The following is a 6,865-nucleotide window of genomic DNA, read 5'->3' on the forward strand; positions in this document are numbered from 1 at the left end:
TCCTATGGAACATATAACATTAAAGGAGATTGTGCACTCTAGCCTTGTCAGCCAGATATTAGCATATTCTGCAGGAGCTATAAAAACATCCTATCAAGTATAGCCAAGTCCTACAATATAAAATGAATTTTATTATTCTGAAAATTACTAGTATTCACATTGTAGATTTTAATGTATATTTTAGAAACAGCAATTATTTTAACAATTTTAAAGATGTGACCTTGTTACGTTTTTTATTTGATGATGAAACAGCTACTGAGCTTTTAACACCATACTACAGAGTTTATATAGCTTTACCAGGAGTAAAAGTCATTATGATACTATAGATAAAGATTTAATGTACTAATCTGAATTAAGTAAAGCATTTTATGAGCAATTAGTGGAACGTCTGTTTAGCCGAGTTGTTTAATGGTGTTTTGGACCCTGAACTCATTTTGACACGGGGATACTACAAGCTTAAGAAGGCATTAACAGTTACTGAAATTCACAAAAGAGAAGGGCTTGTATGAGTTACTGTATTTTTCCTTCTTTCTCCACTAATCTTTTATGGATCTGAGAGAGCATTGCTTATAGTGTATTTCTGTCAACACTACTAGTATACCCATATACTTCTCTAATATGTACATTTCAAATAGGGACAGGATGACCTTACAACATGACCTCACAACGTAACCTCACATAAAATGTTAATTTATAATGACATGTAAATCTTCACATCTTCGAGGAATCCCACACTTCCATTACAGATAAACATAATGGACTTTTGGTGCCTTTCTCTTGCCACATACTACAACAAATAAAAATATTTGAGACACATTTTAAGAATGTGATTATCACCAGTTAAGGTATGCAATTTCTATGCACCTGTCTTCTCTGTTTCCAGTCTCCAGAAACTAAACTTTTCCTTACAAGTTTCTTCTAGCTGCTAGTAAGTTTTGGCCAGTGAAAAAATGCCATAGTTTTTAGGTTTGCAGAATGCTTTTATTCCAATGCAAGATGATAATGAGGTCCAAGGAAAACTCACTGACACCAAAATGTCTGTGTGAATGTTATAAATCTTCCTGGCTTATATTTTGTTAAAACATACGCATTCATGTGAATAGTTAGTATTTAGACAAATCAAAAACAAAACCAAAAACCTCATTAAGTGAAAACAAGAATTGCAGTAATATGTGTTTCACCAGTTCTAACTTGGGCAAGTATCAGATGGAAGTTTTTTTCATAGAAAACCGATAGAACCTCAAATATATTTTAGCTTTAAAGATATACAGCAGTTTATGTCTTCAGAGTTTCTAATGAAAACACCACCCTAATAATACAGAAACTATCTAGTTTAGAAAGCAAATAAGAAATCAGAAGTGATGCAGATTTGTTTTAAAAAGCAATAGTTTTCTGTAAATTTTAGCAGAGAAAAAAATCTGATTTCTATTTTTTGATAACTCCCTCTGAAAATGCACCAGTTTAAAAGAAAGGTTTCCACTGCTTCTCAGACAAATATATCTCTCTTCAAAAAATCCCTCTTCAGGGAAGAGCCAATGAAGTTCGGTGCCAAAGGCAACATTAACTTTATATGTAACTTGCTAATCAAAGAGACTAATTTAACAGCGGTACAGTATCTTTGCTTTCCAGCCTAGTCAACAAATGAGATTACTGGAGCTTTCCCACACAGTAAGCCTTTCAGTTCACTTACTCTGAGTAAATGATATAGATATAGACATTAATTGAAAATTAATTTCAATTGAAAATTGAAAATTAAAGATATGGCTTTAAGTTAGAAATCAACATACCTAGGTTAAGTTCAGTTTGCATTCATCAAACCTTTGCATCTTTCCTCACAAATTTTCAATTCCTAATTTTTATTCAAATTGGCCTTACAAATCCCACCTGGTTTCAGTGGAGGGCTTTAAACCATACCATCATATATGCAGAGGTGTATCTTCTCAATACAAGAAAATCTCTACCCAATTTTCCCCACTCCCTTTTTACCAGCTTTGCTGGTAAGGACCCTAACATGCGGTAGAGGAAAATGACGGGCAATTGTTCCCTTTGCCAGCTTGATTTACAAAAAGGGACTAAATGTGTCCACTATTTTCTGAAAATTGGAAGCTGCTGGACCCCAAGCTTTGCCAGCTGTAGCTAATTAAGGATTCATGAGTGCAGAGAAGCAGGAACTGGTGCTGTAAATGGTGGACATAAGGGATTCATATCTCAGGCACTTAAGTCTTTGGCCCACAGGATTTTTCTGCAGAAAGAGGTGCACCTTCACTGATTTTAGAACTATTTCTTTTTCTCCAGTAATGAATTTGTCCTAGACTGCTTCAGTGCATCTAAAATTTGGGAAACCATAAACCATTTGTATTTTTTGCCCATGTTGATAAATTTCTGTTTACACCTCCTACCTCTTCATGTTCTGACTCATGGTTTTGCATACCTACCTCAGTTGGCTGGTGGCACGTTATAAGCAAGACAATTTCCAAGCAGTCTCATCACGTAATGACAGATCAGCTTTCCAATTCAGCTACAGCTTATGTTACATGAGCAATTGTGCAGTGCTTCAATATCATATCTTACCAGAATATAGCATAGTGGCAGGATTGTTTTTTTTAACAGTGTTTGCAAGTCAAATATACCAATTTTGTCTTTGAAAATATAAGACTAGCTTTTTCTGTTCTCACCTTGCATTGATCAGGCTGACCTCACCCCAATTTCTTCAGCTTCTGCAATTTTTAAATAACCTGTAATTCGTGGGGGAAAAAAGAAAAAAAAAGGCTTTCTGGCAAGTATTTTTATTTCTTTGTAAAGTTTATTCATACTCATTGTAATACATATCAAAACTGTGTGAAGTTTTTCTTTCCTTACAACCCTCAGTATTAAAATAGATTTTTTAAATTTTTTTTTTACCTTGTAAGAAGATTTTAGTCTGATTGACACCTTATTCTAGTCTCTGACCTGAAGGAATAAAGCCTTTCTTGTAGTTCTCAGAAGTCTGACATTTGATTCTTTCATTGCCTGCTTTCCACTGACAAGGTAATAAATGAACACAACTATGCCCTGGCTAAATAAAGGTAGTGTGCCTGTGATGACACTAAGTCATAGAGTAGAAGGTTAGATACCATTCTGAAGTTTAGTCATGAAATGACAGTGATGAATTATTAGCTATTCAAAAATGCCTGTCACTGGCATCCGCAAAGGTAATTCTGAGTTCAACTGACATTATTATCAATGTTCTGCTCTTGGAAGCTTGACTAAAAACATAATCTAATAAAAAATCCTTCATGTAATTACTAGAATGCACTGGTGAGTGAGTATATGCAAATTTACATTTACATCTTTGTTCACAGATTTCTCAAATCACATGTCTGGAGAAAACGCATTCAACAAATTTCAGAAAAAAATTTTGGGCAGTCACATGGAAGAAAACCTATGGGTTTTTATTAACGTATAACTTATTGATAATATTATCTTTATTTGAATTTATTTCTACTGCAGACCAGAGTGCAAGAAATTAAATAATCCATTGCAGTTAATTCAGTTAATATGTACTTGACATTTAATACAGGGTTGAAATAATTATTATTGTTTACCTATGCCCTGAATCTGCATAATGCAACCTGCAAAATATCGTACTCTCAGCAACCAGAAATTTGGCTTGAAGAATCCAGACTTCTGGTAGTCTCCAGACCTATATGGAGGTGGTTCTAAAACAGCTTGATACATATATAAAATGCAGTGCAAGGGCATGTAGAGATACTAGCAACATTCTTTTTTAAGTACTGGTAAGGAGATGCATCCTTGCCTGCAAGGACTGCCTGTGCAGTGCCCCATTGGTGAAGACTGCTTTCAGTTCCACAGCTGGCAAACAACCAGCTCTCCTGTATATCTCACTGACAGATTGTTCTGGACAGGGACTAGCATCAGACTCCTATGAAACAATTTTTCCATCTTGATCACTGCCTAACCTGTTAGATATTGGGTAATGAGAGGTTGAAATTGATTCAAAAATAAGGAAAATTATAAGAAATTAAAACCAACCCATAACTTCTATTAAGAGAGAGTCTTCTGTCAGATGCACAGAACTGAGGAAGTATTTTTCACCTCACCAACTATTGTTTTTTCAGATAATCTCTGACCATGAGCTGGGAATTAGCATGGACCAGTATGATCATTCTCAACAGTCATTTTTGGAAGGTGAGAGAATTGGGTAGATGGGTGTGACAAAATAGTGCTAGCTTGTCTCTGGTCTAGAAAATGTTCCTGGCATGTAGATGCAGTCACTGTGTTCAGAGCAACAACCATTTCCACGTCAATCCTTTTCATTTATGTAAATGGAAGTGCTCTGGAGTATATGGTTATTTTATCTGTCTTCTACATGCACATTAAGGTATTGGTTACATATATAACCCCATGCATAGCTGATAACATGAGGTGTTATATATATACAAGTTAAAAAGCTAGCTGAAGTCAGCTGAGGTCTTGTTTGCAGCCCCAGGGTAGGCACACGTAATAACCATGTGATTTCATTGAGCCCTGTTCCTCAGCTGTGTAGCAAATAAAAAGTAGTCTTTTCATAGTGAAAGTCGGGCTAGAGGCTGCTTTGTGTTCATCAGTTAGAATTGTTCAATTGCTTTGATAGTTATTTTAAGGAAAATAAAGTTCTTCCACAGGAAACAGCATTCATAACTGTGTGATCTAAATTTACCTACTGCCAGCTTCATCCCAATAAACTCATGTGATGCAGCATTCTGCTGAGAGATGCTCAAGCAAGCACTTTAAAATTTAAATGTTGTTCATTTAAATACCATAAATGGTTGACTATTATTTCATTCCTGTGGACTCATGGACTCAGAGGTCATGGTAATACAATTGTAGCAATTTTAGGTCTTATAAATCTAGCTGATTTCAATGCGCATGTATCCTACATTCTAGTACCAAATATTGCCAACAGGAGACTTTTAGACTGAGATAATGTAATATTATCTTTCCTGTTCCTTTACAGTTAAATCTCAACCTACATTTATCTTATCTCCTAGTCAATACCAGGGAAATTATACAGGGTCATCTCAGTAAGAAAGGCAGGAAGCACAAAGTTGATTTTACTTTTAGAACAGGGGAAAAAAATATTTCTATACAATACTCTACTGTAATCAGTTGAAAGTAGTAGTATCAAAAACATATAGGAGCACTTTTATAGATACATTTTAATGCCTGTTCCAGCACCCACCGATCCTCTGGGTGAAGAACCTTTTTCTAATATCCAACCTAAATCTCCCCTGACACAACTTCAGGCCATTCCCTTGTGTCCTGTCACTGGTCACCACAGAGAAGAGAACAGTGCCTGCCCCTCCTCTTCTCATCACAAGGAAGTTGTAGACTGTAGTGAGGTCTCACTTCAGTCTCCTGTTCTCCAGGTTATAGCTCTTAATTGTGACAAAAGAGTTATTTTAGTTTTCTTCTGTAACTAAAATACCAACCTCTAATTCTGTCAACTCTATAAAGTATCTTTAATGAGGCTTACACTGGGAATATGATAATCAGGTGAAGCAGAGATACAGAACACCATTTAAAGTGACACAAATATTTGTAAGTGGGACTTAACCCAAAAAGTTTTTTTCACTGTGATTTTAATAGTTTAGTAAGGATATTAAGTATATCCAAAAGAAAAATACAGAAAAGCATCTACAAACAACAGTGATACAATTCAGTAAACTGAGATCCTACATTAGTCTTTCCAGGCCATACTTGTTTGGTTTGTTCATGCTTTTTATATATTGCTGAAAGTCATGTTTTGTTTAAAAAGGATGTTTCTGAGCAGTGGAAGACAAAGTTTTATGTTTTGCTAGCTTGACTGTGACAAGGCAGGAAAATAAGAGTCCAGGCTTGATCACTGGAGAAAACCTCTTTTTTAAAAGCTGATCAGAAGTGGAGGAATTAATGTAAAGTGGATGGTTACTGTGAGAAAATGGGCAGCTGGCCTATGGCAAGAACAGATCCCTAACCGAGAAACAGCAGTGAGGAAATTTTCCTGAGAACCTAAAAAAAATTAAACAAATCCAGGAACTCACTGAAACCTCCAGGGCACACTGGGCAGAGGGAAAACTTTTTACAAACTGTCTAGAATATCACTCTCTTTTAGTAGATCTGGTTTTTTTCCTCCACTTTCAGAGCTACTTTATTTTTGTTTGTTTTCTAGTAAAGCCTACCCTTTGGTGTACTCACTTTATAGAAAATGGTGCAGTTTCTTCAAAGCTCTGACCAACACAAAGGTTTGTTAGACAGGCATCAAAGATTAAAAGTAAACCGATGTCTAAAACTGAGTTAGGTGCTCCTAGTGACATCTGGAAAGAGTGTTAATTAAAGTTTTCATTTGAACAGCATCAGTAGCTTCAATCTAGTGGGTTTTTATTTTGCTGCAAAAGACTGTGGAATGATGTTTCTCCTGTTTGATGGAGATCAAGAAGCCACTAGCCTTGTTATCACTTCATAGAGAAAAAGATGTTCTGAATATCTGTTCAGATACTGTAGCTTGAGATTAATTCTCAACTTTCAAAAACTGGAAAATTTTGGAAAAACAAGTACTGTTGGGATTTCTGTGGCTGATATGCCTGCCCTGGCTTTACAGTATATGTTTACTATATAATGCTACCAATTCTAGTTGTCTTAACAAGTAGCATATTCATTGCAAAAGCTAACAGGATAAGATAAAGCTATCATGTGAAAGTTTAAATGAACAAGTATTGGGATTAGGCCACTAAATGGAAGTTCAGTAAAAGTCAGTCTATGATATAGGCTGCAGCTCTTCTGTGGAACAGCTGTGCTGCACATCTCAGCCCTGTGAGTTTCATCCCACAACAGTCTGAGAGACTGA

Source organism: Myiozetetes cayanensis, unplaced genomic scaffold (assembly GCF_022539395.1).
Source record: "Myiozetetes cayanensis isolate MyiCay16 unplaced genomic scaffold, myiCay2020 scf7, whole genome shotgun sequence".
Taxonomy (NCBI): Eukaryota; Metazoa; Chordata; class Aves; order Passeriformes; family Tyrannidae; genus Myiozetetes; species Myiozetetes cayanensis.